The sequence below is a fragment of the Osmerus eperlanus genome, chromosome 19 (genome assembly GCF_963692335.1).
Source record: "Osmerus eperlanus chromosome 19, fOsmEpe2.1, whole genome shotgun sequence".
Lineage (NCBI taxonomy): Eukaryota > Metazoa > Chordata > Actinopteri > Osmeriformes > Osmeridae > Osmerus > Osmerus eperlanus.
In genome coordinates, this window is record NC_085036.1 from 3,704,733 (window position 1) to 3,727,694 (window position 22,962).

The window sequence follows — 22,962 nt, forward strand, 5'->3', positions numbered from 1 at the left end:
ATGTGGCACAGCACAGGTCAGAACACCCGTGGCCACCACCTCTCGTGCGTCCAGCGAGAAGTGGCGAGCCGTGATCGTATAGTGGTTAGTACTCTGCGTTGTGGTCGCAGCAACCCCGGTTCGAATCCGGGTCTCGTCACATTTTTCATTGTCCCTATGTGAAGACAAGGGACGTTGCACGCCGTGCTTATACGCTATACGCGACCAGTGCCATGCGCAGAGCTGCTCCCCTCCGTCTTTGTTTAAAAAGAGCGTTTAGATATATAGTCTCGGTTAGTAAACCTGTGAAAGAGGAAGACCACTGTCTGCTGTTTCCCCATCACTTCTTTCGCTCCGAGCGAGTGTCCTGGGTCGGTGACATGGCAAGCAGCAAACACCTTGGGCCAGTGGCGCAATGGATAACGCGTTTGACTACGGATCAGAAGATTCCAGGTTCGACTCCTGGCTGGCTCGATCATCCATTTAACCAATTCTGTATTTGGGCGATGAGGGAAAGATGTCTGTCAAGTAGTTGAGCGTAGCGCGCCAAACTAAAAGAACAGGCCTTATGCCCTTTTCACCAAAGCTCCTACTTTTATTCCTCACTGTTGCGCAGATACCAAGAAGGAAGCGCCTGAATGAACGTTTTGCTGCAGCAGGTATTGAAAGCGCTTGGGAAAAGGGAATGCTTTTCTTCACCGGTAGAAAAAAGAAAAAGCTGGCTATGGTGTGACCATACAAGGATTTGACGCAAACGAGTGAAAATGCATGTGCTGCATGCCATCAATACAAGCTGGTGCGAGTATAGTCACTTCAAAGCCGTTTTGGGGTGGATGAGTACCTATTTTAACGTGATTTAGGACCATTGAAAGTGTGAGAGTGACTGGCCTTGTTCTGCTTCAAGGACACAAAGGCAAGAATCATAATTTGTGTCCGAAAAAGGACACTATGCAGGGAATGAGTAGCCCTTCCGCGCCATTCTTGTAAAACGCTCAACAATCTTGTCATAACCAAATAAAAAAGTGACGCCCCTTGAAATGTGGCAGAGAAAACAAGGTGGAAAATGGCTTGTTTGGAAATTGGGACGGCTTAGACAAAGGGAGAGAGGCTGGGAACTTACGTTCGCAGTTTATTCATGTGGCACAGCACAGGTCAGAACACCCGTGGCCACCACCTCTCGTGTGTCCAGCGAGAAGTGGCGAGCCGTGATCGTATAGTGGTTAGTACTCTGCGTTGTGGTCGCAGCAACCCCGGTTCGAATCCGGGTCACGGCACATTTTTCATTGTCCCTATGTGAAGACAAGGGACGTTGCACGCCGTGCTTATACGCTATACGCGACCAGTGCCATGCGCAGAGCTGCTCCCCCCCGTCTTTGTTTAAAAAGAGCGTTTAGATATATAGTCTCGGTTAGTAAACCTATGAAAGAGGAAGACCTGTGTCTGCTGTTTCCCCATCACTTCTTTCGCTCCGAGCGAGTGTCCTGGGTCGGTGACATGGCAAGCAGCAAGCACCTTGGGCCAGTGGCGCAATGGATAATGCGTCTGACTACGGATCAGAAGATTCCAGGTTCGACTCCTGGCTGGCTCTAGCATCCATTTAACCAATTCTGTATTTGGGCGATGAGGGAAAGATGTCTGTCAAGCTGTTGAGCGTAGCGCGCCAAACTAAAAGAACAGGCCTTATGCCCTTTTCACCAAAGCTCCTACTTTGATTCCTCACCGTTGCGCAGATACCAAAAGGAAGCGCCTGCATGAACGTTTTGCTGCAGCAGGTATTGAAAGAGCTTGGGAAAAGGGAATGCTTTTCTTCACCGGTAGAAAAAAGAAAAAGCTGGCTATGGTGTGACCATACAAGGATTTGACGCAAACGAGTGAAAAGTGTGCTGCATGCCATCAATACAAGCTGGTGCGAGTATAGTCACTTCAAAGCCTTTTGGGGGCGGATGAGTACCTATTTGAACTTGATTTAGGACCATTGAAAGTGTGAGAGTGACTGGCCTTGTTCTGCTTCGGGGACACAAAGGCAAGAATCATAATTTGTGTCCGAAAAAGGACACTATGCAGGGAATGAGTAGCCCTTTCGCGCCATTCTTGTAAAACGCTCAACAATCTCTTCATAACCAAATAAAAAAGTGACGCCCCTTGAAATGTGGCAGAGAAAACAAGGTGGAAAATGGCTTGTTTGGAAATTGGGACGGCTTAGACAAAGGGAGAGAGGCTGGGAACTTACGTTCGCAGTTTATTCATGTGGCACAGCACAGGTCAGAACACCCGTGGCCACCACCTCTCGTGCGTCCAGCGAGAAGTGGCGAGCCGTGATCGTATAGTGGTTAGTACTCTGCGTTGTGGTCGCAGCAACCCCGGTTCGAATCCGGGTCAAGGCATGTTTTTCGTTGTCCCTATGTGCAGACAAGGGACATTGCACGCCATGCGTATACGCTATACGCGACCAGTGCCATGCGCAGAGCTACTCCCCCCCGTCTCTGTTTAAAAAGAGCGTTTAGATATATAGTCTCGGTTAGTAAACCTGTGAAAGAGGAAGACTTTTGTCTGCTGTTTCCCCATCACTTCTTTCGCTCCGAGCGAGTGTCCTGGGTCGGTGACATGGCATGCAGCAAACACCTTGGGCCAGTGGCGCAATGGATAACGCGTTTGACTACGGATCAGAAGATTCCAGGTTCGACTCCTGGCTGGCTCGAGCATCCATTTAACCAATTCTGTATTTGGGCGATGAGGGAAAGATGTCTGTCAAGCAGTTGAGCGTAGCGCGCCAAACTAAAAGAACAGGCCTTATGCCCTTTTCACCAAAGCTCCTACTTTGATTCCTCACCGTTGCGCAGATACCAAGAAGGAAGCGCTTGAATGAACGTTTTGCTGCAGCAGGTATTGAAAGAGCTTGGGAAAAGGGAATGCTTTTCTTCACCGGTAGAAAAAAGAAAAAGCTGGCTATGGTGTGACCATACAAGGATTTGACGCAAACGAGTGAAAATGCATGTGCTGCATGCCATCAATACAAGCTGGTGCGAGTATAGTCACTTCAAAGCCGTTTGGGGGCGGATGAGTACCTATTTGAACTTGATTTAGGACCATTGAAAGTGTGAGAGTGACTGGCCTTGTTCTGCTTCGGGGACACAAAGGCAAGAATCATAATTTGTGTCCGAAAAAGGACACTATGCATAGCCCTTCCGCGCCATTCTTGTAAAACGCTCAACAATCTTGTCATAACCAAATAAAAAAGTGACGCCCCTTGAAATGTGGCAGAGAAAACAAGGTGGAAAATGGCTTGTTTGGAAATTGGGACGGCTTAGACAAAGGGAGAGAGGCTGGGAACTTACGTTCGCAGTTTATTCATGTGGCACAGCACAGGTCAGAACACCCGTGGCCACCTCCTCTCGTGTGTCCAGGGAGAAGTTGCGTGCCGTGATCGTATAGTGGTTAGTACTCTGCGTTGTGGTCGCAGCAACCCCGGTTCGAATCCGGGTCACGGCACATTTTTCGTTGTCCCTATGTGCAGACAAGGGACGTTGCGCACCGTGCGTATACGCGATCAGTGCCATGCGCAGAGCTACTCCCCCCGTCTCTGTTTAAAAAGAGCGTTTAGATATATAGTCTCGGTTAGTAAACCTGTGAAAGAGGAAGACCACTGTCTGCTGTTTCCCCATCACTTCTTTCGCTCCGAGCGAGTGTCCTGGGTCGGTGACATGGAAAGCAGCAAACACCTTGGGCCAGTGGCGCAATGGATAACGCGTCTGACTACGGATCAGAAGATTCCAGGTTCGACTCCTTCCTGGCTCGAGCATCCATTTAACCAATTCTGTATTTGGGCGATGAGGGAAAGATGTCTGTCAAGCAGTTGAGCGTAGCGCGCCAAACTAAAAGAACAGGCCTTATGCCCTTTTCACCAAAGCTCCTACTTTGATTCCTCACCGTTGCGCAGATACCAAGAAGGAAGCGCCTGAATGAACGTTTTGCTGCAGCAGGTATTCAAAGAGCTTGGGAAAAGGGAATGCTTTTCTTCACCGGTAGAAAAAAGAAAAAGCTGGCTATGGTGTGACCATACAAGGATTTGACGCAAACGAGTGAAAATGCATGTGCTGCATGCCATCAATACAAGCTGGTGCGAGTATAGTCACTTCAAAGCCGTTTTGGGGCGGATGAGTACCTATTTGAACTTGATTTAGGACCATTGAAAGTGTGAGAGTGACTGGCCTTGTTCTGCTTCGGGGACACAAAGGCAAGAATCATAATTTGTGTCCGAAAAAGGACACTATGCATAGCCCTTCCGCGCCATTCTTGTAAAACGCTCAACAATCTTGTCATAACCAAATAAAAAAGTGACGCCCCTTGAAATGTGGCAGAGAAAACAAGGTGGAAAATGGCTTGTTTGGAAATTGGGACGGCTTAGACAAAGGGAGAGAGGCTGGGAACTTACGTTCGCAGTTTATTCATGTGGCACAGCACAGGTCAGAACACCCGTGGCCACCACCTCTCGTGTGTCCAGCGAGAAGTGGCGAGCCGTGATCGTATAGTGGTTAGTACTCTGCGTTGTGGTCGCAGCAACCCCGGTTCGAATCCGGGTCAAGGCATGTTTTTCGTTGTCCCTATGTGAAGACAAGGGACGTTGCACGCCGTGCTTATACGCTATACGCGACCAGTGCCATGCGCAGATCTGCTCCCCCCCGTCTTTGTTTAAAAAGAGCGTTTAGATATATAGTCTCGGTTAGTAAACCTATGAAAGAGGAAGACCTGTGTCTGCTGTTTCCCCATCACTTCTTTCGCTCCGAGCGAGTGTCCTGGGTCGGTGACATGGCAAGCAGCAAACACCTTGGGCCAGTGGCGCAATGGATAACGCGTCTGACTACGGATCAGAAGATTCCAGGTTCGACTCCTGGCTGGCTCGAGCATCCATTTAACCAATTCTGTATTTGGGCGATGAGGGAAAGATGTCTGTCAAGCAGTTGAGCGTAGCGCGCCAAACTAAAAGAACAGGCCTTATGCCCTTTTCACCAAAGCTCCTACTTTGATTCCTCACCGTTGCGCAGATACCATGAAGGAAGCGCTTGAATGAACGTTTTGCTGCAGCAGGTATTGAAAGAGCTTGGGAAAAGGGAATGCTTTTCTTCACCGGTAGAAAAAAGAAAAAGCTGGCTATGGTGTGACCATACAAGGATTTGACGCAAACGAGTGAAAATGCATGTGCTGCATGCCATCAATACAAGCTGGTGCGAGTATAGTCACTTCAAAGCCGTTTGGGGGCGGATGAGTACCTATTTGAACTTGATTTAGGACCATTGAAAGTGTGAGAGTGACTGGCCTTGTTCTGCTTCGGGGACACAAAGACAAGAATCATAATTTGTGTCCGAAAAAGGACACTATGCAGGGAATGAGTAGCCCTTCCGCGCCATTCTTGTAAAACGCTCAACAATCTTGTCATAACCAAATAAAAAAGTGACGCCCCTTGAAATGTGGCAGAGAAAACAAGGTGGAAAATGGCTTGTTTGGAAATTGGGACGGCTTAGACAAAGGGAGAGAGGCTGGGAACTTACGTTCGCAGTTTATTCATGTGGCACAGCACAGGTCAGAACACCCGTGGCCACCTCCTCTCGTGTGTCCAGGGAGAAGTGGCGTGCCGTGATCGTATAGTGGTTAGTACTCTGCGTTGTGGTCGCAGCAACCCCGGTTCGAATCCGGGTCACGGCACATTTTTCGTTGTCCCTATGTGCAGACAAGGGACGTTTCGCGCCGTGCGTATACGCGACCAGTGCCATGCGCAGAGCTACTCTCCCTCTGTTTAAAAAGAGCGTTTAGATATATAGTCTCGGTTAGTAAACCTGTGAAAGAGGAAGACCACTGTCTGCTGTTTCCCCATCACTTCTTTCGCTCCGAGCGAGTGTCCTGGGTCGGTGACATGGCAAGCAGCAAACACCTTGGGCCAGTGGCGCAATGGATAACGCGTTTGACTACGGATCAGAAGATTCCAGGTTCGACTCCTGGCTGGCTCGATCATCCATTTAACCAATTCTGTATTTGGGCGATGAGGGAAAGATGTCTGTCAAGTAGTTGAGCGTAGCGCGCCAAACTAAAAGAACAGGCCTTATGCCCTTTTCACCAAAGCTCCTACTTTGATTCCTCACTGTTGCGCAGATACCAAGAAGGAAGCGCCTGAATGAACGTTTTGCTGCAGCAGGTATTGAAAGCGCTTGGGAAAAGGGAATTCTTTTCTTCACCGGTAGAAAAAAGAAAAAGCTGGCTATGGTGTGACCATACAAGGATTTGACGCAAACGAGTGAAAATGCATGTGCTGCATGCCATCAATACAAGCTGGTGCGAGTATAGTCACTTCAAAGCCGTTTGGGGGCGGATGAGTACCTATTTGAACTTGATTTAGGACCATTGAAAGTGTGAGAGTGACTGGCCTTGTTCTGCTTCGAGGACACAAAGGCAAGAATCATAATTTGTGTCCGAAAAAGGACACTATGCAGGGAATGAGTAGCCCTTCCGCGCCATTCTTGTAAAACGCTCAACAATATTGTCATAACCAAATAAAAAAGTGACGCCCCTTGAAATATGGCAGAGAAAACAAGGTGGAAAATGGCTTGTTTGGAAATTGGGACAGCTTAGAAAAAGGGAGAGAGGCTGGGAACTTACGTTCGCAGTTTATTCATGTGGCACAGCACAGGTCAGAACACCCGTGGCCACCACCTCTCGTGCGTCCAGCGAGAAGTGGCGAGCCGTGATCGTATAGTGGTTAGTACTCTGCGTTGTGGTCGCAGCAACCTCGGTTCGAATCCGGGTCACGGCACATTTTTCATTGTCCCTATGTGAAGACAAGGGACGTTGCACGCCGTGCTTATACGCTATACGCGACCAGTGCCATGCGCAGAGCTGCTCCCCCACGTCTTTGTTTAAAAAGAGCGTTTAGATATATAGTCTCGGTTAGTAAACCTATGTAAGAGGAAGACCTGTGTCTGCTGTTTCCCCATCACTTCTTTCGCTCCGAGCGAGTGTCCTGGGTCGGTGACATGGCAAGCAGCAAGCACCTTGGGCCAGTGGCGCAATGGATAACGCGTCTGACTACGGATCAGAAGATTCCAGGTTCGACTCCTGGCTGGCTCTAGCATCCATTTAACCAATTCTGTATTTGGGCGATGAGGGAAAGATGTCTGTCAAGCTGTTGAGCGTAGCGCGCCAAACTAAAAGAACAGGCCTTATGCCCTTTTCACCAAAGCTCCTACTTTGATTCCTCACCGTTGCGCAGATACCAAGAAGGAAGCGCCTGAATGAACGTTTTGCTGCAGCAGGTATTGAAAGCGCTTGGGAAAAGGGAATGCTTTTCTTCACCGGTAGAAAAAAGAAAAAGCTGGCTATGGTGTGACCATACAAGGATTTGACGCAAACGAGTGAAAATGCATGTGCTGCATGCCATCAATACAAGCTGGTGCGAGTATAGTCACTTCAAAGCCGTTTGGGGGCGGATGAGTACCTATTTGAACTTGATTTAGGACCATTGAAAGTGTGAGAGTGACTGGCCTTGTTCTGCTTCGGGGACACAAAGGCAAGAATCATAATTTGTGTCCGAAAAAGGACACTATGCATAGCCCTTCCGCGCCATTCTTGTAAAACGCTCAACAATCTTGTCATAACCAAATAAAAAAGTGACGCCCCTTGAAATGTGGCAGAGAAAACAAGGTGGAAAATGGCTTGTTTGGAAATTGGGACGGCTTAGACAAAGGGAGAGAGGCTGGGAACTTACGTTCGCAGTTTATTCATGTGGCACAGCACAGGTCAGAACACCCGTGGCCACCACCTCTCGTGCGTCCAGCGAGAAGTGGCGAGCCGTGATCGTATAGTGGTTAGTACTCTGCGTTGTGGTCGCAGCAACCCCGGTTCGAATCCGGGTCAAGGCATGTTTTTCGTTGTCCCTATGTGCAGACAAGGGACATTGCACGCCGTGCGTATACGCTATACGCGACCAGTGCCATGCGCAGAGCTACTACCCCCCGTCTCTGTTTAAAAAGAGCGTTTAGATATATAGTCTCGGTTAGTAAACCTGTGAAAGAGGAAGACTTTTGTCTGCTGTTTCTCCATCACTTCTTTCGCTCCGAGCGAGTGTCCTGGGTCGGTGACATGGCAAGCAGCAAACACCTTGGGCCAGTGGCGCAATGGATAACGCGTTTGACTACGGATCAGAAGATTCCAGGTTCGACTCCTGGCTGGCTCGATCATCCATTTAACCAATTCTGTATTTGGCCGATGAGGGAAAGATGTCTGTCAAGTAGTTGAGCGTAGCGCGCCAAACTAAAAGAACAGGCCTTATGCCCTTTTCACCAAAGCTCCTACTTTGATTCCTCACTGTTGCGCAGATACCAAGAAGGAAGCGCCTGAATGAACGTTTTGCTGCAGCAGGTATTGAAAGCGCTTGGGAAAAGGGAATTCTTTTCTTCACCGGTAGAAAAAAGAAAAAGCTGGCTATGGTGTGACCATACAAGGATTTGACGCAAACGAGTGAAAATGCATGTGCTGCATGCCATCAATACAAGCTGGTGCGAGTATAGTCACTTCAAAGCCGTTTTGGGGCGGATGAGTACCTATTTTAACGTGATTTAGGACCATTGAAAGTGTGAGAGTGACTGGCCTTGTTCTGCTTCAAGGACACAAAGGCAAGAATCATAATTTGTGTCCGAAAAAGGACACTATGCAGGGAATGAGTAGCCCTTCCGCGCCATTCTTGTAAAACGCTCAACAATCTTGTCATAACCAAATAAAAAAGTGACGCCCCTTGAAATGTGGCAGAGAAAACAAGGTGGAAAAAGGCTTGTTTGGAAATTGGGACGGCTTAGACAAAGGGAGAGAGGCTGGGAACTTACGTTCGCAGTTTATTCATGTGGCACAGCACAGGTCAGAACACCCGTGGACACCACCTCTCGTGCGTCCAGCGAGAAGTGGCGAGCCGTGATCGTATAGTGGTTAGTACTCTGCGTTGTGGTCGCAGCAACCCCGGTTCGAATCCGGGTCAAGGCATGTTTTTCGTTGTCCCTATGTGCAGACAAGGGACATTGCACGCCGTGCGTATACGCTATACGCGACCAGTGCCATGCGCAGAGCTACTACCCCCCGTCTCTGTTTAAAAAGAGCGTTTAGATATATAGTCTCGGTTAGTAAACCTGTGAAAGAGGAAGACTTTTGTCTGCTGTTTCTCCATCACTTCTTTCGCTCCGAGCGAGTGTCCTGGGTCGGTGACATGGCAAGCAGCAAACACCTTGGGCCAGTGGCGCAATGGATAACGCGTTTGACTACGGATCAGAAGATTCCAGGTTCGACTCCTGGCTGGCTCGATCATCCATTTAACCAATTCTGTATTTCGGCGATGAGGGAAAGATGTCTGTCAAGTAGTTGAGCGTAGCGCCAAACTAAAAGAACAGGCCTTATGCCCTTTTCACCAAAGCTCCTACTTTGATTCCTCACCGTTGCGCAGATACCAAGAAGGAAGCGCCTGAATGAACGTTTTGCTGCAGCAGGTATTGAAAGCGCTTGGGAAAAGGGAATGCTTTTCTTCACCGGTAGAAAAAAGAAAAAGCTGGCTATGGTGTGACCATACAAGGATTTGACGCAAACGAGTGAAAATGCATGTGCTGCATGCCATCAATACAAGCTGGTGCGAGTATAGTCACTTCAAAGCCGTTTTGGGGCGGATGAGTACCTATTTTAACTTGATTTAGGACCATTGAAAGTGTGAGAGTGACTGGCCTTGTTCTGCTTCGAGGACACAAAGGCAAGAATCATAATTTGTCTCCGAAAAAGGACACTATGCAGGGAATGAGTAGCCCTTCCGCGCCATTCTTGTAAAACGCTCAACAATATTGTCATAACCAAATAAAAAAGTGACGCCCCTTGAAATGTGGCAGAGAAAACAAGGTGGAAAATGGCTTGTTTGGAAATTGGGACGGCTTAGATAAAGGGAGAGAGGCTGGGAACTTACGTTCGCAGTTTATTCATGTGGCACAGCACAGGTCAGAACACCCGTGGCCACCACCTCTCGTGTGTCCAGCGAGAAGTGGCGAGCCGTGATCGTATAGTGGTTAGTACTCTGCGTTGTGGTCGCAGCAACCCCGGTTCGAATCCGGGTCAAGGCATGTTTTTCGTTGTCCCTATGTGCAGACAAGGGACATTGCACGCCGTGCGTATACGCTATACGCGACCAGTGCCATGCGCAGAGCTACTCCCCCCCGTCTCTGTTTAAAAAGAGCGTTTAGATATATAGTCTCAGTTAGTAAACCTATGAAAGAGGAAGACCTGTGTCTGCTGTTTCCCCATCACTTCTTTCGCTCCGAGCGAGTGTCCTGGGTCGGTGACATGGCAAGCAGCAACCACCTTGGGCCAGTGGCGCAATGGATAACGCGTCTGACTACGGATCAGAAGATTCCAGGTTCGACTCCTGGCTGGCTCGAGCATCCATTTAACCAATTCTGTATTTTGGCGATGAGGGAAAGATGTCTGTCAAGCAGTTGAGCGTAGCGCGCCAAACTAAAAGAACAGGCCTTATGCCCTTTTCACCAAAGCTCCTACTTTGATTCCTCACCGTTGCGCAGATACCAAGAAGGAAGCGCTTGAATGAACGTTTTGCTGCAGCAGGTATTGAAAGAGCTTGGGAAAAGGGAATGCTTTTCTTCACCGGTAGAAAAAAGAAAAAGCTGGCTATGGTGTGACCATACAAGGATTTGACGCAAACGAGTGAAAATGCATGTGCTGCATGCCATCAATACAAGCTGGTGCGAGTATAGTCACTTCAAAGCCGTTTGGGGGCGGATGAGTACCTATTTGAACTTGATTTAGGACCATTGAAAGTGTGAGAGTGACTGGCCTTGTTCTGCTTCGGGGACACAAAGGCAAGAATCATAATTTGTGTCCGAAAAAGGACACTATGCAGGGAATGAGTAGCCCTTCCGCGCCATTCTTGTAAAACGCTCAACAATCTTGTCATAACCAAATAAAAAAGTGACGCCCCTTGAAATGTGGCAGAGAAAACAAGGTGGAAAATGGCTTGTTTGGAAATTGGGACGGCTTAGACAAAGGGAGAGAGGCTGGGAACTTACGTTCGCAGTTTATTCATGTGGCACAGCACAGGTCAGAACACCCGTGGCCACCACCTCTCGTGTGTCCAGGGAGAAGTGGCGTGCCGTGATCGTATAGTGGTTAGTACTCTGCGTTGTGGTCGCAGCAACCCCGGTTTGAATCCGGGTCAAGGCACATTTTTCGTTGTCCCTATGTGCAGACAAGGGACGTTTCGCGCCGTGCGTATACGCGACCAGTGCCATGCGCAGAGCTACTCTCCCTCTGTTTAAAAAGAGCGTTTAGATATATAGTCTCGGTTAGTAAACCTGTGAAAGAGGAAGACCACTGTCTGCTGTTTCCCCATCACTTCTTTCGCTCCGAGCGAGTGTCCTGGGTCGGTGACATGGCAAGCAGCAAACACCTTGGGCCAGTGGCGCAATGGATAACGCGTTTGACTACGGATCAGAAGATTCCAGGTTCGACTCCTGGCTGGCTCGATCATCCATTTAACCAATTCTGTATTTGGGCGATGAGGGAAAGATGTCTGTCAAGTAGTTGAGCGTAGCGCGCCAAACTAAAAGAACAGGCCTTATGCCCTTTTCACCAAAGCTCCTACTTTGATTCCTCACTGTTGCGCAGATACCAAGAAGGAAGCGCCTGAATGAACGTTTTGCTGCAGCAGGTATTGAAAGCGCTTGGGAAAAGGGAATTCTTTTCTTCACCGGTAGAAAAAAGAAAAAGCTGGCTATGGTGTGACCATACAAGGATTTGACGCAAACGAGTGAAAATGCATGTGCTGCATGCCATCAATACAAGCTGGTGCGAGTATAGTCACTTCAAAGCCGTTTGGGGGCGGATGAGTACCTATTTGAACTTGATTTAGGACCATTGAAAGTGTGAGAGTGACTGGCCTTGTTCTGCTTCGAGGACACAAAGGCAAGAATCATAATTTGTGTCCGAAAAAGGACACTATGCAGGGAATGAGTAGCCCTTCCGCGCCATTCTTGTAAAACGCTCAACAATATTGTCATAACCAAATAAAAAAGTGACGCCCCTTGAAATATGGCAGAGAAAACAAGGTGGAAAATGGCTTGTTTGGAAATTGGGACAGCTTAGAAAAAGGGAGAGAGGCTGGGAACTTACGTTCGCAGTTTATTCATGTGGCACAGCACAGGTCAGAACACCCGTGGCCACCACCTCTCGTGCGTCCAGCGAGAAGTGGCGAGCCGTGATCGTATAGTGGTTAGTACTCTGCGTTGTGGTCGCAGCAACCCCGGTTCGAATCCGGGTCACGGCACATTTTTCATTGTCCCTATGTGAAGACAAGGGACGTTGCACGCCGTGCTTATACGCTATACGCGACCAGTGCCATGCGCAGAGCTGCTCCCCCACGTCTTTGTTTAAAAAGAGCGTTTAGATATATAGTCTCGGTTAGTAAACCTATGTAAGAGGAAGACCTGTGTCTGCTGTTTCCCCATCACTTCTTTCGCTCCGAGCGAGTGTCCTGGGTCGGTGACATGGCAAGCAGCAAGCACCTTGGGCCAGTGGCGCAATGGATAACGCGTCTGACTACGGATCAGAAGATTCCAGGTTCGACTCCTGGCTGGCTCTAGCATCCATTTAACCAATTCTGTATTTGGGCGATGAGGGAAAGATGTCTGTCAAGCTGTTGAGCGTAGCGCGCCAAACTAAAAGAACAGGCCTTATGCCCTTTTCACCAAAGCTCCTACTTTGATTCCTCACCGTTGCGCAGATACCAAGAAGGAAGCGCCTGAATGAACGTTTTGCTGCAGCAGGTATTGAAAGCGCTTGGGAAAAGGGAATGCTTTTCTTCACCGGTAGAAAAAAGAAAAAGCTGGCTATGGTGTGACCATACAAGGATTTGACGCAAACGAGTGAAAATGCATGTGCTGCATGCCATCAATACAAGCTGGTGCGAGTATAGTCACTTCAAAGCCGTTTGGGGGCGGATGAGTACCTATTTGAACTTGATTTAGGACCATTGAAAGTGTGAGAGTGACTGGCCTTGTTCTGCTTCGGGGACACAAAGGCAAGAATCATAATTTGTGTCCGAAAAAGGACACTATGCATAGCCCTTCCGCGCCATTCTTGTAAAACGCTCAACAATCTTGTCATAACCAAATAAAAAAGTGACGCCCCTTGAAATGTGGCAGAGAAAACAAGGTGGAAAATGGCTTGTTTGGAAATTGGGACGGCTTAGACAAAGGGAGAGAGGCTGGGAACTTACGTTCGCAGTTTATTCATGTGGCACAGCACAGGTCAGAACACCCGTGGCCACCCCTTCTCGTGCGTCCAGCGAGAAGTGGCGAGCCGTGATCGTATAGTGGTTAGTACTCTGCGTTGTGGTCGCAGCAACCCCGGTTCGAATCCGGGTCAAGGCATGTTTTTCGTTGTCCCTATGTGCAGACAAGGGACATTGCACGCCGTGCGTATACGCTATACGCGACCAGTGCCATGCGCAGAGCTACTACCCCCCGTCTCTGTTTAAAAAGAGCGTTTAGATATATAGTCTCGGTTAGTAAACCTGTGAAAGAGGAAGACTTTTGTCTGCTGTTTCTCCATCACTTCTTTCGCTCCGAGCGAGTGTCCTGGGTCGGTGACATGGCAAGCAGCAAACACCTTGGGCCAGTGGCGCAATGGATAACGCGTTTGACTACGGATCAGAAGATTCCAGGTTCGACTCCTGGCTGGCTCGATCATCCATTTAACCAATTCTGTATTTGGCCGATGAGGGAAAGATGTCTGTCAAGTAGTTGAGCGTAGCGCGCCAAACTAAAAGAACAGGCCTTATGCCCTTTTCACCAAAGCTCCTACTTTGATTCCTCACTGTTGCGCAGATACCAAGAAGGAAGCGCCTGAATGAACGTTTTGCTGCAGCAGGTATTGAAAGCGCTTGGGAAAAGGGAATTCTTTTCTTCACCGGTAGAAAAAAGAAAAAGCTGGCTATGGTGTGACCATACAAGGATTTGACGCAAACGAGTGAAAATGCATGTGCTGCATGCCATCAATACAAGCTGGTGCGAGTATAGTCACTTCAAAGCCGTTTTGGGGCGGATGAGTACCTATTTTAACGTGATTTAGGACCATTGAAAGTGTGAGAGTGACTGGCCTTGTTCTGCTTCAAGGACACAAAGGCAAGAATCATAATTTGTGTCCGAAAAAGGACACTATGCAGGGAATGTGTAGCCCTTCCGCGCCATTCTTGTAAAACGCTCAACAATATTGTCATAACCAAATAAAAAAGTGACGCCCCTTGAAATGTGGCAGAGAAAACAAGGTGGAAAATGGCTTGTTTGGAAATTGGGACGGCTTAGACAAAGGGAGAGAGGCTGGGAACTTACGTTCGCAGTTTATTCATGTGGCACAGCACAGGTCAGAACACCCGTGGCCACCACCTCTCGTGTGTCCAGCGAAAAGTGGCGAGCCGTGATCGTATAGTGGTTAGTACTCTGCGTTGTGGTCGCAGCAACCCCGGTTCGAATCCGGGTCACGGCACATTTTTCATTGTCCCTATGTGAAGACAAGGGACGTTGCACGCCGTGCTTATACGCTATACGCGACCAGTGCCATGCGCAGAGCTGCTCCCCCCCGTCTTTGTTTAAAAAGAGCGTTTAGATATATAGTCTCGGTTAGTAAACCTATGTAAGAGGAAGACCTGTGTCTGCTGTTTCCCCATCACTTCTTTCGCTCCGAGCGAGTGTCCTGGGTCGGTGACATGGCAAGCAGCAAGCACCTTGGGCCAGTGGCGCAATGGATAACGCGTTTGACTACGGATCAGAAGATTCCAGGTTCGACTCCTGGCTGGCTCGATCATCCATTTAACCAATTCTGTATTTGGCCGATGAGGGAAAGATGTCTGTCAAGTAGTTGAGCGTAGCGCGCCAAACTAAAAGAACAGGCCTTATGCCCTTTTCACCAAAGCTCCTACTTTGATTCCTCACTGTTGCGCAGATACCAAGAAGGAAGCGCCTGAATGAACGTTTTGCTGCAGCAGGTATTGAAAGCGCTTGGGAAAAGGGAATTCTTTTCTTCACCGGTAGAAAAAAGAAAAAGCTGGCTATGGTGTGACCATACAAGGATTTGACGCAAACGAGTGAAAATGCATGTGCTGCATGCCATCAATACAAGCTGGTGCGAGTATAGTCACTTCAAAGCCGTTTTGGGGCGGATGAGTACCTATTTTAACGTGATTTAGGACCATTGAAAGTGTGAGAGTGACTGGCCTTGTTCTGCTTCAAGGACACAAAGGCAAGAATCATAATTTGTGTCCGAAAAAGGACACTATGCAGGGAATGTGTAGCCCTTCCGCGCCATTCTTGTAAAACGCTCAACAATATTGTCATAACCAAATAAAAAAGTGACGCCCCTTGAAATGTGGCAGAGAAAACAAGGTGGAAAATGGCTTGTTTGGAAATTGGGACGGCTTAGACAAAGGGAGAGAGGCTGGGAACTTACGTTCGCAGTTTATTCATGTGGCACAGCACAGGTCAGAACACCCGTGGCCACCACCTCTCGTGTGTCCAGCGAAAAGTGGCGAGCCGTGATCGTATAGTGGTTAGTACTCTGCGTTGTGGTCGCAGCAACCCCGGTTCGAATCCGGGTCACGGCACATTTTTCATTGTCCCTATGTGAAGACAAGGGACGTTGCACGCCGTGCTTATACGCTATACGCGACCAGTGCCATGCGCAGAGCTGCTCCCCCCCGTCTTTGTTTAAAAAGAGCGTTTAGATATATAGTCTCGGTTAGTAAACCTATGTAAGAGGAAGACCTGTGTCTGCTGTTTCCCCATCACTTCTTTCGCTCCGAGCGAGTGTCCTGGGTCGGTGACATGGCAAGCAGCAAGCACCTTGGGCCAGTGGCGCAATGGATAACGCGTTTGACTACGGATCAGAAGATTCCAGGTTCGACTCCTGGCTGGCTCGATCATCCATTTAACCAATTCTGTATTTGGCCGATGAGGGAAAGATGTCTGTCAAGTAGTTGAGCGTAGCGCGCCAAACTAAAAGAACAGGCCTTATGCCCTTTTCACCAAAGCTCCTACTTTGATTCCTCACTGTTGCGCAGATACCAAGAAGGAAGCGCCTGAATGAACGTTTTGCTGCAGCAGGTATTGAAAGCGCTTGGGAAAAGGGAATTCTTTTCTTCACCGGTAGAAAAAAGAAAAAGCTGGCTATGGTGTGACCATACAAGGATTTGACGCAAACGAGTGAAAATGCATGTGCTGCATGCCATCAATACAAGCTGGTGCGAGTATAGTCACTTCAAAGCCGTTTTGGGGCGGATGAGTACCTATTTTAACGTGATTTAGGACCATTGAAAGTGTGAGAGTGACTGGCCTTGTTCTGCTTCAAGGACACAAAGGCAAGAATCATAATTTGTGTCCGAAAAAGGACACTATGCAGGGAATGAGTAGCCCTTCCGCGCCATTCTTGTAAAACGCTCAACAATATTGTCATAACCAAATAAAAAAGTGACGCCCCTTGAAATGTGGCAGAGAAAACAAGGTGGAAAATGGCTTGTTTGGAAATTGGGACGGCTTAGACAAAGGGAGAGAGGCTGGGAACTTACGTTCGCAGTTTATTCATGTGGCACAGCACAGGTCAGAACACCCGTGGCCACCACCTCTCGTGTGTCCAGCGAAAAGTGGCGAGCCGTGATCGTATAGTGGTTAGTACTCTGCGTTGTGGTCGCAGCAACCCCGGTTCGAATCCGGGTCACGGCACATTTTTCATTGTCCCTATGTGAAGACAAGGGACGTTGCACGCCGTGCTTATACGCTATACGCGACCAGTGCCATGCGCAGAGCTGCTCCCCCCCGTCTTTCTTTAAAAAGAGCGTTTAGATATATAGTCTCGGTTAGTAAACCTATGTAAGAGGAAGACCTGTGTCTGCTGTTTCCCCATCACTTCTTTCGCTCCGAGCGAGTGTCCTGGGTCGGTGACATGGCAAGCAGCAAGCACCTTGGGCCAGTGGCGCAATGGATAACGCGTCTGACTACGGATCAGAAGATTCCAGGTTCGACTCCTGGCTGGCTCTAGCATCCATTTAACCAATTCTGTATTTGGGCGATGAGGGAAAGATGTCTGTCAAGCTGTTGAGCGTAGCGCGCCAAACTAAAAGAACAGGCCTTATGCCCTTTTCACCAAAGCTCCTACTTTGATTCCTCACCGTTGCGCAGATACCAAGAAGGAAGCGCCTGAATGAACGTTTTGCTGCAGCAGGTATTGAAAGCGCTTGGGAAAAGGGAATGCTTTTCTTCACCGGTAGAAAAAAGAAAAAGCTGGCTATGGTGTGACCATACAAGGATTTGACGCAAACGAGTGAAAATGCATGTGCTGCATGCCATCAATACAAGCTGGTGCGAGTATAGTCACTTCAAAGCCGTTTTGGGGCGGATGAGTACCTATTTGAACTTGATTTAGGACCATTGAAAGTGTGAGAGTGACTGGCCTTGTTCTGCTTCGGGGACACAAAGGCAAGAATCATAATTTGTGTCCGAAAAAGGACACTATGCATAGCCCTTCCGCGCCATTCTTGTAAAACGCTCAACAATCTTGTCATAACCAAATAAAAAAGTGACGCCCCTTGAAATGTGGCAGAGAAAACAAGGTGGAAAATGGCTTGTTTGGAAATTGGGACGGCTTAGACAAAGGGAGAGAGGCTGGGAACTTACGTTCGCAGTTTATTCATGTGGCACAGCACAGGTCAGAACACCCGTGGCCACCACCTCTCGTGCGTCCAGCGAGAAGTGGCGAGCCGTGATCGTATAGTGGTTAGTACTCTGCGTTGTGGTCGCTGCAACCCTGGTTCGAATCAGGGTCACGGCACATTTTTCGTTGTCCCTATGTGCAGACAAGGGACGTTGCACGCCGCGCGTATACGCGACCAGTGACATGCGCAGAGCTACTCCCCCCCCTCTCTGTTTAAAAAGAGCGTTTAGATATATAGTCTCGGTTAGTAAACCTGTGAAAGAGGAAGACCACTGTCTGCTGTTTCCCCATCACTTCTTTCGCTCCGAGCGAGTGTCCTGGGTCAGTGACATGGCAAGCAGCAAACACCTTGGGCCAGTGGCGCAATGGATAACGCGTTTGACTACGGATCAGAAGATTCCAGGTTCGACTCCTGGCTGGCTCGAGCATCCATTTAACCAATTCTGTATTTGGCCGATGAGGGAAAGATGTCTGTCAAGTAGTTGAGCGTAGCGCGCCAAACTAAAAGAACAGGCCTTATGCCCTTTTCACCAAAGCTTCTACTTTGATTCCTCACCGTTGCGCAGATACCAAGAAGGAAGCGCCTGAATGAACGTTTTGCTGCAGCAGGTATTGAAAGAGCTTGGGAAAAGGGAATGCTTTTCTTCACCGGTAGAAAAAAGAAAAAGCTGCCTATGGTGTGACCATACAAGGATTTGACGCAAACGAGTGAAAATGCATGTGCTGCATGCCATCAATACAAGCTGGTGCGAGTATAGTCACTTCAAAGCCGTTTGGGGGCAGATGAGTACCTATTTGAACTTGATTTAGGACCATTGAAAGTGTGAGAGTGACTGGCCTTGTTCTGCTTCGGGGACACAAAGGCAAGAATCATAATTTGTGTCCGAAAAAGGACACTATGCAGGGAATGAGTAGCCCTTCCGTGCCATTCTTGTAAAACGCTCAACAATCTTGTCATAACCAAATAAAAAAGTGACGCCCCTTGAAATATGGCAGAGAAAACAAGGTGGAAAATGGCTTGTTTGGAAATTGGGACAGCTTAGACAAAGGGAGAGAGGCTGGGAACTTACGTTCGCAGTTTATTCATGTGGCACAGCACAGGTCAGAACACCCGTGGCCACCACCTCTCGTGCGTCCAGCGAGAAGTGGCGAGCCGTGATCGTATAGTGGTTAGTACTCTGCGTTGTGGTCGCCGCAACCCCGGTTCGAATCCGGGTCACAGCACATTTTTCGTTGTCCCTATGTGCAGACAAGGGACGTTGCACGCCGCGCGTATACGCGACCAGTGACATGCGCAGAGCTACTCCCCCCCTCTCTGTTTAAAAAGAGCGTTTAGATATATAGTCTCGGTTAGTAAACCTGTGAAAGAGGATGACCACTGTCTGCTGTTTCCCTATCACTTCTTTCGCTCCGAGCGAGTGTCCTGGGTCGGTGACATGGCAAGCAGCAAACACCTTGGGCCAGTGGCGCAATGGATAACGCGTTTGACTACGGATCAGAAGATTCCAGGTTCGACTCCTGGCTGGCTCGAGCATCCATTTAACCAATTCTGTATTTGGGCGATGAGGGAAAGATGTCTGTCAAGTAGTTGAGCGTAGCGCGCCAAACTAAAAGAACAGGCCTTATGCCCTTTTCACCAAAGCTCCTACTTTGATTCCTCACCGTTGCGCAGATACCAAGAAGGAAGCGCCTGAATGAATGTTTTGCTGCAGCAAGTATTGAAAGAGCTTGGGAAAAGGGAATGCTTTTCTTCACCGGTAGAAAAAAGAAAAAGCTGTCTATGGTGTGACCATACAAGGATTTGACGCAAACGAGTGAAAATGCATGTGCTGCATGCCATCAATACAAGCTGGTGCGAGTATAGTCACTTCAAAGCCGTTTGGGGGCGGATGAGTACCTATTTGAACTTGATTTAGGACCATTGAAAGTGTGAGAGTGACTGGCCTTGTTCTGCTTCGGGGACACAAAGGCAAGAATCATAATTTGTGTCCGAAAAAGGACACTATGCAGGGAATGAGTAGCCCTTCCGCGCCATTCTTGTAAAACGCTCAACAATCTTGTCATAACCAAATAAAAAAGTGACGCCCCTTGAAATGTGGCAGAGAAAACAAGGTGGAAAATGGCTTGTTTGGAAATTGGGACGGCTTAGACAAAGGGAGAGAGGCTGGGAACTTACGTTCGCAGTTTATTCACGTGGCACAGCACAGGTCAGAACACCCGTGGCCACCACCTCTCATGCGTCCAGCGAGAAGTGGCGAGCCGTGATCGTATAGTGGTTAGTACTCTGCGTTGTGGTCGCTGCAACCCCGGTTCGAATCCGGGTCACGGCACATTTTTCGTTGTCCCTATGTGCAGACAAGGGACGTTGCACGCCGCGCGTATACGCGACCAGTGCCATGCGCAGAGTTACTCCCCCTCGTCTCTGTTTAAAAAGAGCATTTAGATATATAGTCTCGGTTAGTAGACCTGTGAAAGAGGATGACCACTGTCTGCTGTTTCCCTATCACTTCTTTCGCTCCGAGCGAGTGTCCTGGGTCAGTGACATGGCAAACAGCAAACACCTTGGGCCAGTGGCGCAATGGATAACGTGTCTGACTACGGATCAGAAGATTCCAGGTTCGACTCCTGGCTGGCTCGAGCATCCATTTAACCAATTCTGTATTTGGCCGATGAGGGAAAGATGTCTGTCAAGTAGTTGAGCGTAGCGCGCCAAACTAAAAGAACAGGCCTTATGCCCTTTTCACCAAAGCTCCTACTTTGATTCCTCACCGTTGCGCAGATACCAAAAGGAAGCGCCTGAATGAACGTTTTGCTGCAGCAGGTATTGAAAGAGCTTGGGAAAAGGGAATGCTTTTCTTCACCGGTAGAAAAAAGAAAAAGCTGGCTATGGTGTGACCATACAAGGATTTGACGCAAACGAGTGAAAATGCATGTGCTGCATGCCATCAATACAAGCTGGTGCGAGTATAGTCACTTCAAAGCCGTTTGGGGGCGGATGAGTACCTATTTGAACTTGATTTAGGACCATTGAAAGTGTGAGAGTGACTGGCCTTGTTCTGCTTCGGGGACACAAAGGCAAGAATCATAATTTGTGTCCGAAAAAGGACACTATGCAGGGAATGAGTAGCCCTTCCGTGCCATTCTTGTAAAACGCTGAACAATCTTGTCATAACCAAATAAAAAAGTGACGCCCCTTGAAATATGGCAGAGAAAACAAGGTGGAAAATGGCTTGTTTGGAAATTGGGACGGCTTAGAAAAAGGGAGAGAGGCTGGGAACTTACGTTTGCAGTTTATTCATGTGGCACAGCACAGGTCAGAACACCCGTGGCCACCACCTCTCATGCGTCCAGCGAGAAGTGGCGAGCCGTGATCGTATAGTGGTTAGTACTCTGCGTTGTGGTCGCTGCAACCCCGGTTCGAATCCGGGTCACGGCACATTTTTCGTTGTCCCTATGTGCAGACAAGGGACGTTGCACGCCGCGCGTATACGCGACCAGTGACATGCGCAGAGCTACTCCCCTCCCTCTCTGTTTAAAAAGAGCGTTTAGATATATAGTCTCGGTTAGTAAACCTGTGAAAGAGGAAGACCACTGTCTGCTGTTTCCCCATCACTTCTTTCGCTCCGAGCGAGTGTCCTGGGTCGGTGACATGGCAAGCAGCAAACACCTTGGGCCAGTGGCGCAATGGATAACGCGTTTGACTACGGATCAGAAGATTCCAGGTTCGACTCCTGGCTGGCTCGAGCATCCATTTAACCAATTCTGTATTTGGGCGATGAGGGAAAGATGTCTGTCAAGTAGTTGAGCGTAGCGCGCCAAACTAAAAGAACAGGCCTTATGCCCTTTTCACCAAAGCTCCTACTTTGATTCCTCACCGTTGCGCAGATACCAAGAAGGAAGCGCCTGAATGAATGTTTTGCTGCAGCAAGTATTGAAAGAGCTTGGGAAAAGGGAATGCTTTTCTTCACCGGTAGAAAAAAGAAAAAGCTGGCTATGGTGTGACCATACAAGGATTTGACGCAAACGAGTGAAAATGCATGTGCTGCATGCCATCAATACAAGCTGGTGCGAGTATAGTCACTTCAAAGCCGTTTGGGGGCGGATGAGTACCTATTTGAACTTGATTTAGGACCATTGAAAGTGTGAGAGTGACTGGCCTTGTTCTGCTTCGGGGACACAAAGGCAAGAATCATAATTTGTGTCCGAAAAAGGACACTGCAGGGAATGAGTAGCCCTTCCGCGCCATTCTTGTAAAACGCTCAACAATCTTGTCATAACCAAATAAAAAAGTGACGCCCCTTGAAATGTGGCAGAGAAAACAAGGTGGAAAATGGCTTGTTTGGAAATTGGGACGGCTTAGACAAAGGGAGAGAGGCTGGGAACTTACGTTCACAGTTTATTCATGTGGCACAGCACAGGTCAGAACACCCGTGGCCACCACCTCTCGTGCGTCCAGCGAGAAGTGGCGAGCCGTGATCGTATAGTGGTTAGTACTCTGCGTTGTGGTCGCAGCAACCCCGGTTCGAATCCGGTTCACGGCACATTTTTCGTTGTCCCTATGTGCAGACAAGGGACGTTGCGCGCCGTGCGTATACGCCATACGCGACCAGTGCCATGCGCAGAGCTGCTCCCCCCCGTCTTTCTTTAAAAAGAGCGTTTAGATATATAGTCTCGGTTAGTAAACCTATGTAAGAGGAAGACCTGTGTCTGCTGTTTCCCTATCACTTCTTTCGCTCCGAGCGAGTGTCCTGGGTCGGTGACATGGCAAACAGCAAACACCTTGGGCCAGTGGCGCAATGGATAACGCGTCTGACTACGGATCAGAAGATTCCAGGTTCGACTCCTGGCTGGCTCGAGCATCCATTTAACCAATTCTGTATTTGGGCGATGAGGGAAAGATGTCTGTCAAGTAGTTGAGCGTAGCGCGCCAAACTAAAAGAACAGGCCTTATGCCCTTTTCACCAAAGCTCCTACTTTGATTCCTCACCGTTGCGCAGATACCAAGAAGGAAGCGCCTGAATGAACGTTTTGCTGCAGCAGGTATTGAAAGAGCTTGGGAAAAGGGAATGCTTTTCTTCACCGGTAGAAAAAAGAAAAAGCTGGCTATGGTGTGACCATACAAGGATTTGACGCAAACGAGTGAAAATGCATGTGCTGCATGCCATCAATACAAGCTGGTGCGAGTATAGTCACTTCAAA

At 48.6% G+C, this 22,962-nt stretch overlaps 28 non-coding genes across 28 annotated transcripts; all 28 read left to right on the forward strand.

Moving 5' to 3' along the window:
* Window positions 1–380: 380 nt before the first annotated feature.
* On the forward strand, window positions 381–453 carry trnar-acg (transfer RNA arginine (anticodon ACG)). The gene has a single exon. It is a non-coding gene; the product is annotated as a tRNA-Arg (tRNA).
* Window positions 454–1,181: 728 nt separating this feature from the next.
* trnah-gug (transfer RNA histidin (anticodon GUG)) lies at window positions 1,182–1,253 on the forward strand. Its single transcript has one exon. It is a non-coding gene; the product is annotated as a tRNA-His (tRNA).
* Window positions 1,254–1,494: 241 nt separating this feature from the next.
* Window positions 1,495–1,567, forward strand: trnar-acg (transfer RNA arginine (anticodon ACG)). Its single transcript has one exon. It is a non-coding gene; the product is annotated as a tRNA-Arg (tRNA).
* A 1,037-nt stretch (window positions 1,568–2,604) lies between these two features.
* trnar-acg (transfer RNA arginine (anticodon ACG)) lies at window positions 2,605–2,677 on the forward strand. Its single transcript has one exon. It is a non-coding gene; the product is annotated as a tRNA-Arg (tRNA).
* Window positions 2,678–3,396: 719 nt separating this feature from the next.
* Window positions 3,397–3,468, forward strand: trnah-gug (transfer RNA histidin (anticodon GUG)). Its single transcript has one exon. It is a non-coding gene; the product is annotated as a tRNA-His (tRNA).
* Window positions 3,469–4,806: 1,338 nt separating this feature from the next.
* On the forward strand, window positions 4,807–4,879 carry trnar-acg (transfer RNA arginine (anticodon ACG)). Its single transcript has one exon. It is a non-coding gene; the product is annotated as a tRNA-Arg (tRNA).
* A 728-nt stretch (window positions 4,880–5,607) lies between these two features.
* trnah-gug (transfer RNA histidin (anticodon GUG)) lies at window positions 5,608–5,679 on the forward strand. Its single transcript has one exon. It is a non-coding gene; the product is annotated as a tRNA-His (tRNA).
* A 229-nt stretch (window positions 5,680–5,908) lies between these two features.
* On the forward strand, window positions 5,909–5,981 carry trnar-acg (transfer RNA arginine (anticodon ACG)). The gene has a single exon. It is a non-coding gene; the product is annotated as a tRNA-Arg (tRNA).
* A 728-nt stretch (window positions 5,982–6,709) lies between these two features.
* On the forward strand, window positions 6,710–6,781 carry trnah-gug (transfer RNA histidin (anticodon GUG)). The gene has a single exon. It is a non-coding gene; the product is annotated as a tRNA-His (tRNA).
* A 241-nt stretch (window positions 6,782–7,022) lies between these two features.
* Window positions 7,023–7,095, forward strand: trnar-acg (transfer RNA arginine (anticodon ACG)). Its single transcript has one exon. It is a non-coding gene; the product is annotated as a tRNA-Arg (tRNA).
* A 1,032-nt stretch (window positions 7,096–8,127) lies between these two features.
* trnar-acg (transfer RNA arginine (anticodon ACG)) lies at window positions 8,128–8,200 on the forward strand. The gene has a single exon. It is a non-coding gene; the product is annotated as a tRNA-Arg (tRNA).
* Window positions 8,201–9,241: 1,041 nt separating this feature from the next.
* Window positions 9,242–9,314, forward strand: trnar-acg (transfer RNA arginine (anticodon ACG)). Its single transcript has one exon. It is a non-coding gene; the product is annotated as a tRNA-Arg (tRNA).
* A 1,039-nt stretch (window positions 9,315–10,353) lies between these two features.
* trnar-acg (transfer RNA arginine (anticodon ACG)) lies at window positions 10,354–10,426 on the forward strand. Its single transcript has one exon. It is a non-coding gene; the product is annotated as a tRNA-Arg (tRNA).
* Window positions 10,427–11,455: 1,029 nt separating this feature from the next.
* trnar-acg (transfer RNA arginine (anticodon ACG)) lies at window positions 11,456–11,528 on the forward strand. The gene has a single exon. It is a non-coding gene; the product is annotated as a tRNA-Arg (tRNA).
* Window positions 11,529–12,256: 728 nt separating this feature from the next.
* On the forward strand, window positions 12,257–12,328 carry trnah-gug (transfer RNA histidin (anticodon GUG)). The gene has a single exon. It is a non-coding gene; the product is annotated as a tRNA-His (tRNA).
* Window positions 12,329–12,569: 241 nt separating this feature from the next.
* trnar-acg (transfer RNA arginine (anticodon ACG)) lies at window positions 12,570–12,642 on the forward strand. Its single transcript has one exon. It is a non-coding gene; the product is annotated as a tRNA-Arg (tRNA).
* A 1,032-nt stretch (window positions 12,643–13,674) lies between these two features.
* trnar-acg (transfer RNA arginine (anticodon ACG)) lies at window positions 13,675–13,747 on the forward strand. The gene has a single exon. It is a non-coding gene; the product is annotated as a tRNA-Arg (tRNA).
* Window positions 13,748–14,475: 728 nt separating this feature from the next.
* On the forward strand, window positions 14,476–14,547 carry trnah-gug (transfer RNA histidin (anticodon GUG)). The gene has a single exon. It is a non-coding gene; the product is annotated as a tRNA-His (tRNA).
* Window positions 14,548–14,788: 241 nt separating this feature from the next.
* Window positions 14,789–14,861, forward strand: trnar-acg (transfer RNA arginine (anticodon ACG)). The gene has a single exon. It is a non-coding gene; the product is annotated as a tRNA-Arg (tRNA).
* Window positions 14,862–15,589: 728 nt separating this feature from the next.
* Window positions 15,590–15,661, forward strand: trnah-gug (transfer RNA histidin (anticodon GUG)). Its single transcript has one exon. It is a non-coding gene; the product is annotated as a tRNA-His (tRNA).
* A 241-nt stretch (window positions 15,662–15,902) lies between these two features.
* On the forward strand, window positions 15,903–15,975 carry trnar-acg (transfer RNA arginine (anticodon ACG)). The gene has a single exon. It is a non-coding gene; the product is annotated as a tRNA-Arg (tRNA).
* Window positions 15,976–16,703: 728 nt separating this feature from the next.
* On the forward strand, window positions 16,704–16,775 carry trnah-gug (transfer RNA histidin (anticodon GUG)). Its single transcript has one exon. It is a non-coding gene; the product is annotated as a tRNA-His (tRNA).
* A 241-nt stretch (window positions 16,776–17,016) lies between these two features.
* Window positions 17,017–17,089, forward strand: trnar-acg (transfer RNA arginine (anticodon ACG)). The gene has a single exon. It is a non-coding gene; the product is annotated as a tRNA-Arg (tRNA).
* Window positions 17,090–18,114: 1,025 nt separating this feature from the next.
* Window positions 18,115–18,187, forward strand: trnar-acg (transfer RNA arginine (anticodon ACG)). Its single transcript has one exon. It is a non-coding gene; the product is annotated as a tRNA-Arg (tRNA).
* Window positions 18,188–19,220: 1,033 nt separating this feature from the next.
* Window positions 19,221–19,293, forward strand: trnar-acg (transfer RNA arginine (anticodon ACG)). The gene has a single exon. It is a non-coding gene; the product is annotated as a tRNA-Arg (tRNA).
* A 1,034-nt stretch (window positions 19,294–20,327) lies between these two features.
* On the forward strand, window positions 20,328–20,400 carry trnar-acg (transfer RNA arginine (anticodon ACG)). The gene has a single exon. It is a non-coding gene; the product is annotated as a tRNA-Arg (tRNA).
* A 1,033-nt stretch (window positions 20,401–21,433) lies between these two features.
* Window positions 21,434–21,506, forward strand: trnar-acg (transfer RNA arginine (anticodon ACG)). Its single transcript has one exon. It is a non-coding gene; the product is annotated as a tRNA-Arg (tRNA).
* Window positions 21,507–22,545: 1,039 nt separating this feature from the next.
* On the forward strand, window positions 22,546–22,618 carry trnar-acg (transfer RNA arginine (anticodon ACG)). The gene has a single exon. It is a non-coding gene; the product is annotated as a tRNA-Arg (tRNA).
* Window positions 22,619–22,962: the final 344 nt, after the last annotated feature.